This window comes from Anopheles arabiensis (genome assembly GCF_016920715.1).
Source record: "Anopheles arabiensis isolate DONGOLA chromosome X unlocalized genomic scaffold, AaraD3 X_pericentromeric_contig0003, whole genome shotgun sequence".
Taxonomy (NCBI): Eukaryota; Metazoa; Arthropoda; class Insecta; order Diptera; family Culicidae; genus Anopheles; species Anopheles arabiensis.
The window spans coordinates 50,001-57,500 of NW_024412081.1; the positions used below are offsets into that span (position 1 = coordinate 50,001).

A 7,500-nucleotide genomic window follows, 5' to 3' on the forward strand; every position below is an offset into this window, starting at 1 on the left:
TCGTGAAAATTTAAAGCATGGCCATAGGGACGGGTAAAATAGCTATTTTGAAGCAAAAACCACCTCACTTTAAATGGCCATAACTTTTGAAAAACAAGAGCTAGGGTGCGTTCTCGACACGTTTTGAGGTGTTTTAGCGAAAAACATGTTTTGAGCCACACGAGCTCTCCGGCCCGTTCGGTGCACATTTTTGAAAAAGCTAGGAGCTGCCCCTAGGTTCGGGGTGTCACAAAATATTGAAAAGTGGTCAAAAACCGCTATCCAGAATCGGATGTAGAATCATTAGACGAACTTAAAATTGTTCTACGACCAATGTCTGCGACGTTTAGTATTCAAGATATGGCCCGCCCTAGGTCTGACCTGGCATTTTCGTGAAAATTTAAAGCATGGCCATAGGGACGGGTAAAATAGCTATTTTGAAGCAAAAACCACCTCACTTTAAATGGCCATAACTTTTGAAAAACAAGAGCTAGGGTGCGTTCTCGACACGTTTTGAGGTGTTTTAGCGAAAAACATGTTTTGAGCCACACGAGCTCTCCGGCCCGATCGGTGCACATTTTTGAAAAAGCTAGGAGCTGCCCCTAGGTTCGGGGTGTCACAAAATATTGAAAAGTGGTCAAAAACCGCTATCCAGAATCGGATGTAGAATCATTAGACGAACTTAAAATTGTTCTACAACCCCCAGTCCGACGCCTCGTATTCGAGATATAGCACTTTGTAGGTCTGACCGAGCAATTTTGTACTGAAATGTATGGCGGACATGTTATTCATTAAACAACATTAACTTGCATCGTGCCCTACTTCATCGGCACAGCTACTATCGACTATCTATTGTTGAAATGGATTGAGTTTGACCATTTTAGCTCTTTTCTTATGCCGTGCACCAACAGTGTGTACCGATCAGGGAAAGTACACTACGTACGCGTTCATGGATGTATATGTTGGTACAAGTTGCCGGTCGGAATAGCAGTGCACCAAAACTGTGTACCGATCAGGAAAGTACAAGACGGAGGGCGCAGCCCGAGCGTACGCGTTCATAGATGTCCATGTTGGTACAACCTACATGTACGTACCTTGTTTTTGTATCAAAAGTTCCAATAAAGTGTTTGTATGCTTAAAATGCTTATCTCAACCGGTCACCTTTTGGCCTGCCCTTTTATAGACAGAAACCTAGAACGATACTCGCGATGTTTGTGTTTTTCCATTCGCCCGGGACGACGAAATGAGCTCTGTGCACATCGTGCAGAAAACTGTCTCCTCCTCGTATGTTTTTGTCCCTCCACGCATATAATCACCCACATTTGTGTTCAACACGGACGGCGCAGCCCGAGCGAACGCGTTAATGTTTATGTTTGTGCACACTAAAGTTACAATCCTAGGATTTGGTTATTGCGTCGCAGTGCCCGACCGTCGCGGACACCATTCTTGGACAAAAGTCCAAGTACGTAGAGTACATTCCCTAGGTATGTGCCCGTTCGTGACTTTCGTTGCGTGCTTACAGACACGCTTGGGTATGTTTACCATACAAGGTTTACTAGGAAAACCTGGGAAGGACGCTTGCCCTCCCGTTGCGGACACCATTCTTGGAAAGAAGTCCTGCTACGTAGCGTTCTTTAATGTACTTGATCAGTTTGTATTGCATTTGCTTTGTGCAATTGACTTTTGCTAATGCTCACTAAGGGGTGTTCGTTTGCGATGTGTATGATAAGCAACTGTCTATTCTAACCAGCAGTTAAATAACACTTTTCACCCAAATCATAGGAACGTAGAGTACTTTCCCTGATCGGTACACAATTTTGGTGCACCTCTAACTTCGCCAGCACTTTATCGTTACGTTTTGTGCACAACCTTGGGACATGGTGTAAGTTTCATCATTGTTATGTTTGATTCGGTTTATTATGATTGAAAAATACGCTACGTCCTAGAAATCTGAACTCGAATACTTTTGCCACGTTGCGCAAAAAGCTACTGAGCAACTCCTAGCCGTTTACCGATTTAAAATTTAATTTTCGTTATTAGTTTTAAAAATACGCTAAGTCCCAAAAATCTGAACTCGAATACTTTTTCTATGTGCCGCCAAAAGCTACTGAGCAACGCCTAGGTTGGTACATTTTGGTACATGGAGTGTATGCGTGCAGGCGTACTGCCGTGCTGGACCGGAAAATCGCACTTGCTACTAGAACGTAGAGTAATTCCCTAGATAGGTGCTTTTGCATGCCTCTGTTCGACGTCCATGCAACTTGGAACGTGCGACACACGTAGCTAGGCTTCTCCATACATATTCCCTAGGGTAGCACCAAATTGCACACTTTCAGGGGTATATTTTGGTACGGTGTACTGTGCATGGTACAAGTATCATTAGCTCGTGCAATTTATTTTGCATCAAGTTGCGATTGCTGGTGCGTCGAGATAGGAGTGTTTCGCGACTTTTGCCAAGCTTTGGTGCCATTTTGTGAATAATTAATGTTCTAGCCACAATAAACGTGCAACATAATGCCAATAACGAAAACGCCATTTTCAAGGGACTTCCAGTCAAAATGTTTGCAATCAGCGCTTTCCTGTCGAGTTCAGGATTTGGGACTGAGCGTTTTTTTCACGATCCAATCAAACGACCAGTTCGTGAATAAACAATTCATACAACAGTGCATCCCTTCAAAGTAGAAAAAGCCGAATGCTAGGGAGCTCCAGTCAAAAACGTTGTCATTGGCGCTTTCTTCTCGAGTTCAGGATTTGGGACTTAGCGTTTTTTCACGATCCAGCCAAAAGACCAGATCGTGAAATAAACGATTAATACAACTGTACTAGTACATCCCTTCAACTGAAGCAAGCGCACCATACATGACCCGTACGCTAATCATCCAAGCACATGACACGTCAACTAAGTCAACACATAATACAACTTGGAAAACTAACGGGTAAGTAGGTCATCTCGACACGACGACACACCGACCAAACCAGGTCAACACGTCACATGCACAAGACATCCTACTACCAAGGCCGACCACCTCGACACACGACCTGTTAACCGAACATGGTCAACACCATCATGTGCAAGGCAACCGGGCCAAACGGGTCAACTTATACAACTTGTAACGAGCATGTGTAAGCTTACTGGTGTGGTCCGCACGGTCCTCACATCAAGACAATCAAGTCGAGAACGAGGCACGCCGACAAGCTCATTAGTGTTAAGTGTCCTTCTCCATCCTATGTCAAGTCACTCGTCTGACACGGAAGAAGCCAACTCTTGTCCACTAGTATAAAGGAACGGTCTCCAGACCAGGTCAAGTCACTCGTCTGACAAGGAAGGAGCACGCACCAAGCTTCACCAGAGCACGGTACCACGGTCCCCAGACCAAGATGGTTAGTTACGCCAACGAGGAAGGGGCACGCGTTCCCTTGCTACACTCAACTTAGTACACTCATGCTCTCACAAGAGTATCCCCTGTGTCGACGTGGTCCCCAGACCAAGACGAGCTTGCGCACATCGAGGAAGGGGCACACGGACAAACCACCAAGCATGGGTCGCCTGAGAGGATCGATGCGAACGCATCTCTACAACTCGCAGCTCCCAGCCTGAAGTCCCGTCGTTTGCGGGCGGTTGATAGGTGTCGAAACTAGGTATATCCACGTTGGGCAGAGCTCAAGCCAACGGCGTTCCCAGTTACGGTACTAACACGTGCAGCGAACTCCACTCATTGCGGCCTAGGTATAGCGGGATGAGACGCCGGGCTGCAGACGCAGACTCCAACGGATCTCAGAGGGTTGTTAGGCCCGCTAGCTTCCGAACACCTAATGGGTTTGAGAAGCGCTATCAGCTCGGATTGGCTACGACCTTAGAGGCGTTCAGGCATAATCCAGCGGACGTAGCGTCATACCAAAGTCCGGTCGGACTAGTATTGAGCCAGTGGTCCGTACCTGTGGTTCCTCTCGTACTGCACAGGAATTCCGTTAAGATAGCGACTATAAGCACACACCAGTAGGGTAAAACTAACCTGTCTCACGACGGTCTAAACCCAGCTCACGTTCCCTTGAAAGGGTGAACAATCCTACGCTTGGTGAATTTTGCTTCACAATGATAGGAAGAGCCGACATCGAAGGATCAAAAGCCACGTCGCTATGAACGCTTGGCGGCCACAAGCCAGTTATCCCTGTGGTGGTGCGTTATAACCAAAGGATCGTAAGGCCAAGGATAAGGGTGACCTGGATCAAGCCAGCTTTTGTCCTTATGCTCAGCGTGTGGTTTCTGTCCACACTGAGCTGACCTTTGGACACCTCCGTTATCGTTTTGGAGATGTACCGCCCCAGTCAAACTCCGCACCTGGCACTGTCCATGACGTGGACCGAAAGGACCTGTCCAGGAGTCTCGAGCCGGGCGGCGCGCGGAACCGGGGCAAACGTGACATCATAAACGATCGACCGCGCAGAAGCAGTGCACCACGAATGCACCGACGTACGCAAGCTTGTACCCTTGCGGGCCACGGCTCACGGTCGGACAAGCGGGTAACACGCTACACACGACGATGCTACTCCCCGGCGGCACCACCCAGCGACACACTGGACGCTGAGCGAAACACGGCGCATCCGCGCGCAGGCTGTGCGCGCACGATCCGGACCAGCGGCCACCCAATCATGTAAGTAAGGCAACAGTATCTCAGAGGCCTCCACGAGGAATACCTATGCTGCACCTCCTAATCCAGACTAGACCTCAACAGGGTCTTCGCTAGGCAAGCCCGTTAGCCTTTCGAAGCCTCTCGATCCATTCACTGTTAGACGACTACATCTTGCATCTGAAACAAGTGTGATCACTAAACCTCCGTGCCTTCAACCGGCCCCGAGTGGATCACCCGTTGGTATCGACGTCACTGGGCGGTGGATGTCCATCATCCCAGGCAACGAATGGCTTCAACAGTGGTGATTAGTCGGCGATGAAGCTACGATGAACTACGAACTGTCGTTACTCGTCGTCACTGTCGCTGCTCTGCAAGGCCAACTGGATGTTGGCGAGCAAAGCACGTCGTTCGCCGTTCGATGACGTGTCTTCGATGTTGTTACATCGTACTGCTTGATGAACCATGCTCCAGTTATATCTGTTAGCAGACATAACTTCGATGATGTTCTCCGGCGTTAACCTCGTCGACTTGATGCTGAAGTCTGATGATCAATTCACGATGACGTACACAATGGAATATCGTGTGTTCGGCCTCAGGTTCCTCGCAACATAGCGGCGAACCCGTTAACTGCATCCGATGAAGCTGGTAGGCGTAGAAGCCATGGCTGGAAAGAAACTGAGAAAGAAAGAAATCTACACCACCAAATCTTCTACTTATCCATCTGTTGACGTCGGGTATGAGACGGTATGTCCACCGACCGTGAACACTCTCATCCCATTCTCGTTGCCATCGTTCCATAGTTGTGACACGTTCCATGTTACGTGCAACCGATCCGGCGATGTTCTCTGCTCGTCTCCGATGAAAAGTCCGTCGTCCAGGAGGAAATCATTCCCGCAAGCACGCAGACTGCAACGTTGTCCTGAAAGACTGGACTCCCGACGCCCTACCGTAGCCAATCTGTAGCACCAAATGTACCGGAGGACCACATGCAACTAAGCATTACTAGCAACGGGCATCCTTACCAAGGTGGAGGCTTCATCGCTCTCTCCACCGCATACCTGATGTGTGAAGTGTAATCGAGGCGGTCATCTAGACCATCCCCGTACTTTAAGCTGCGCGACGAATGTACTACGTGATCACCTACCCTGATAGCCCCATGCTGTATCCTCTGATGGGAACTGACCATAATAAACTCGGTCTTGGGGGCTATCTTTAATCCGTTGTCGGTCATCCATCGGTCGATGATGCGAATCTGACTGGAAACGAGAATTTCAATATCATCAACACAATTACCTTCCACCAACAGTACTATATCGTCTGCATAGCCGATAATCCGTGCACCTTCCACCATTGCAACTCGTAGGAACATACATAAGTTGCTTGAGGTACACCCGATGTGACTGCAATCTCTGCCGGTCCATCTGTGGTATCATACATCAGCACACGATTCTAAAATAATCACCAATGATATCATAAAGATATTTAGGAGTGTTAATTCTCTGTAAAGCATTTGCAATCGCCAACCATGAAGCACTGTTAAAAGCATTAGTAACATCTAATGTAACAACCGCACAATACCGTCCACTGTATCTGTTTCTACTTCTAGCTACCGAAACAATGTCCACTACCCGTTGAATCGCATCAACTGTGATCGACGACTTCTGAAACCAAATTGGTCGTCAGACAGTCCGTTGACCTCCTCGATGTGTGCATTTAGCCGTTGCACTATGATGTTGCAGTCTGTTGGCGAACTGAACCCCCTGGTGGTTTGTTCGGCTTCGGTATTAACACCAACCTCTGCCTTTTCCCTCATCGGGGAACTTCGCGTTCTCTAAACAGCCTTGGTAAACCCTGCTGCATCGGTTGCAGTCAACATACCAACTTTCAGCGCCTCATTCGGGATACCATCTGGTCCCGGCGCCTTCTTGGGTAGTCTCCTGGCAACCGCAATCCCCTTTCCCTTTCGTCGGCGATCGATAAGGCCACACCGTGTTTGGGTGAGTCGCTCACCACTTCCCTAAACTCGTCCAATGTCATGGTTCGGGAAGCGCTTTCGTAATATACTATACCAAATGATGCGTTGTTCGCTGTTCCCAGGAACTCTTTCCACTTCCTCTGTCGGGTATGCTTGATCAATCGCTTGAGGGCATTCCGTGCCACCTTGAACTCAGTAGAATGAATCAGTATTGGCGCTATCGCGCACTCTTTGCGAAGTGCCTCAATCTCTAACGTCCACCAAAATGCACTCTTGTTATTACCTCTTACGTTTAGTCATCGTCGCTACACGCCGTGACAAGTATACGCATTAAGTCTTCGCTTGTTGTGACCTCGGTCTCAAAAGCGGCTTGCATCATAACTTCAAATATATCTTTGCTAAAATACTTGATGCTCCATCCCGTTATGGGTCGGGACAGATTACGCACGGGTGCATCTACGTCAATAGCTCAAAAATCTTGACGGCTCAAAGTAAGGACGTCGCCCTGGTAGTTGGGGTGCTGCCGTCGTCGATAAAACCAACTCACCTCTTCGTTTCTGGGTTTCTCCACGCTCGCCAAGTTGGTTGTTCCAACTCGCCAAAGTGTGCGATAATGTTACGGCCATTACCTTACCTGGTCTTCTTCCATACTAAAACGCTAACCACTCGCATTATGTCAACTTCATTAAACCCTTCAGAGCCTTACTTAAAACTGGTAGCTGCCATCGTCATTGCTAAGTTGGCCAGGGATCTGAGAAAACCATTGTTCAAATTAAATCTCGGTGTACACACTAGCCACAAGGTTCATCGCAATGTCTTACAAGCTTGCTTCTTGTGTCCACAAACCGCATTTCCAGCACAGATTACTTCTGTCTGGTTCCCTACAATGGTAGCTCGTATGGCCTACCTTCCAAC

At 48.0% G+C, this 7,500-nt stretch overlaps 1 pseudogene; it reads right to left on the reverse strand.

The window, feature by feature from the left end:
- Positions 1–3,502: 3,502 nt before the first annotated feature.
- The window catches only part of LOC120907373, a 7,694-nt pseudogene continuing 3,696 nt past the window's right edge, over positions 3,503–7,500 (reverse strand).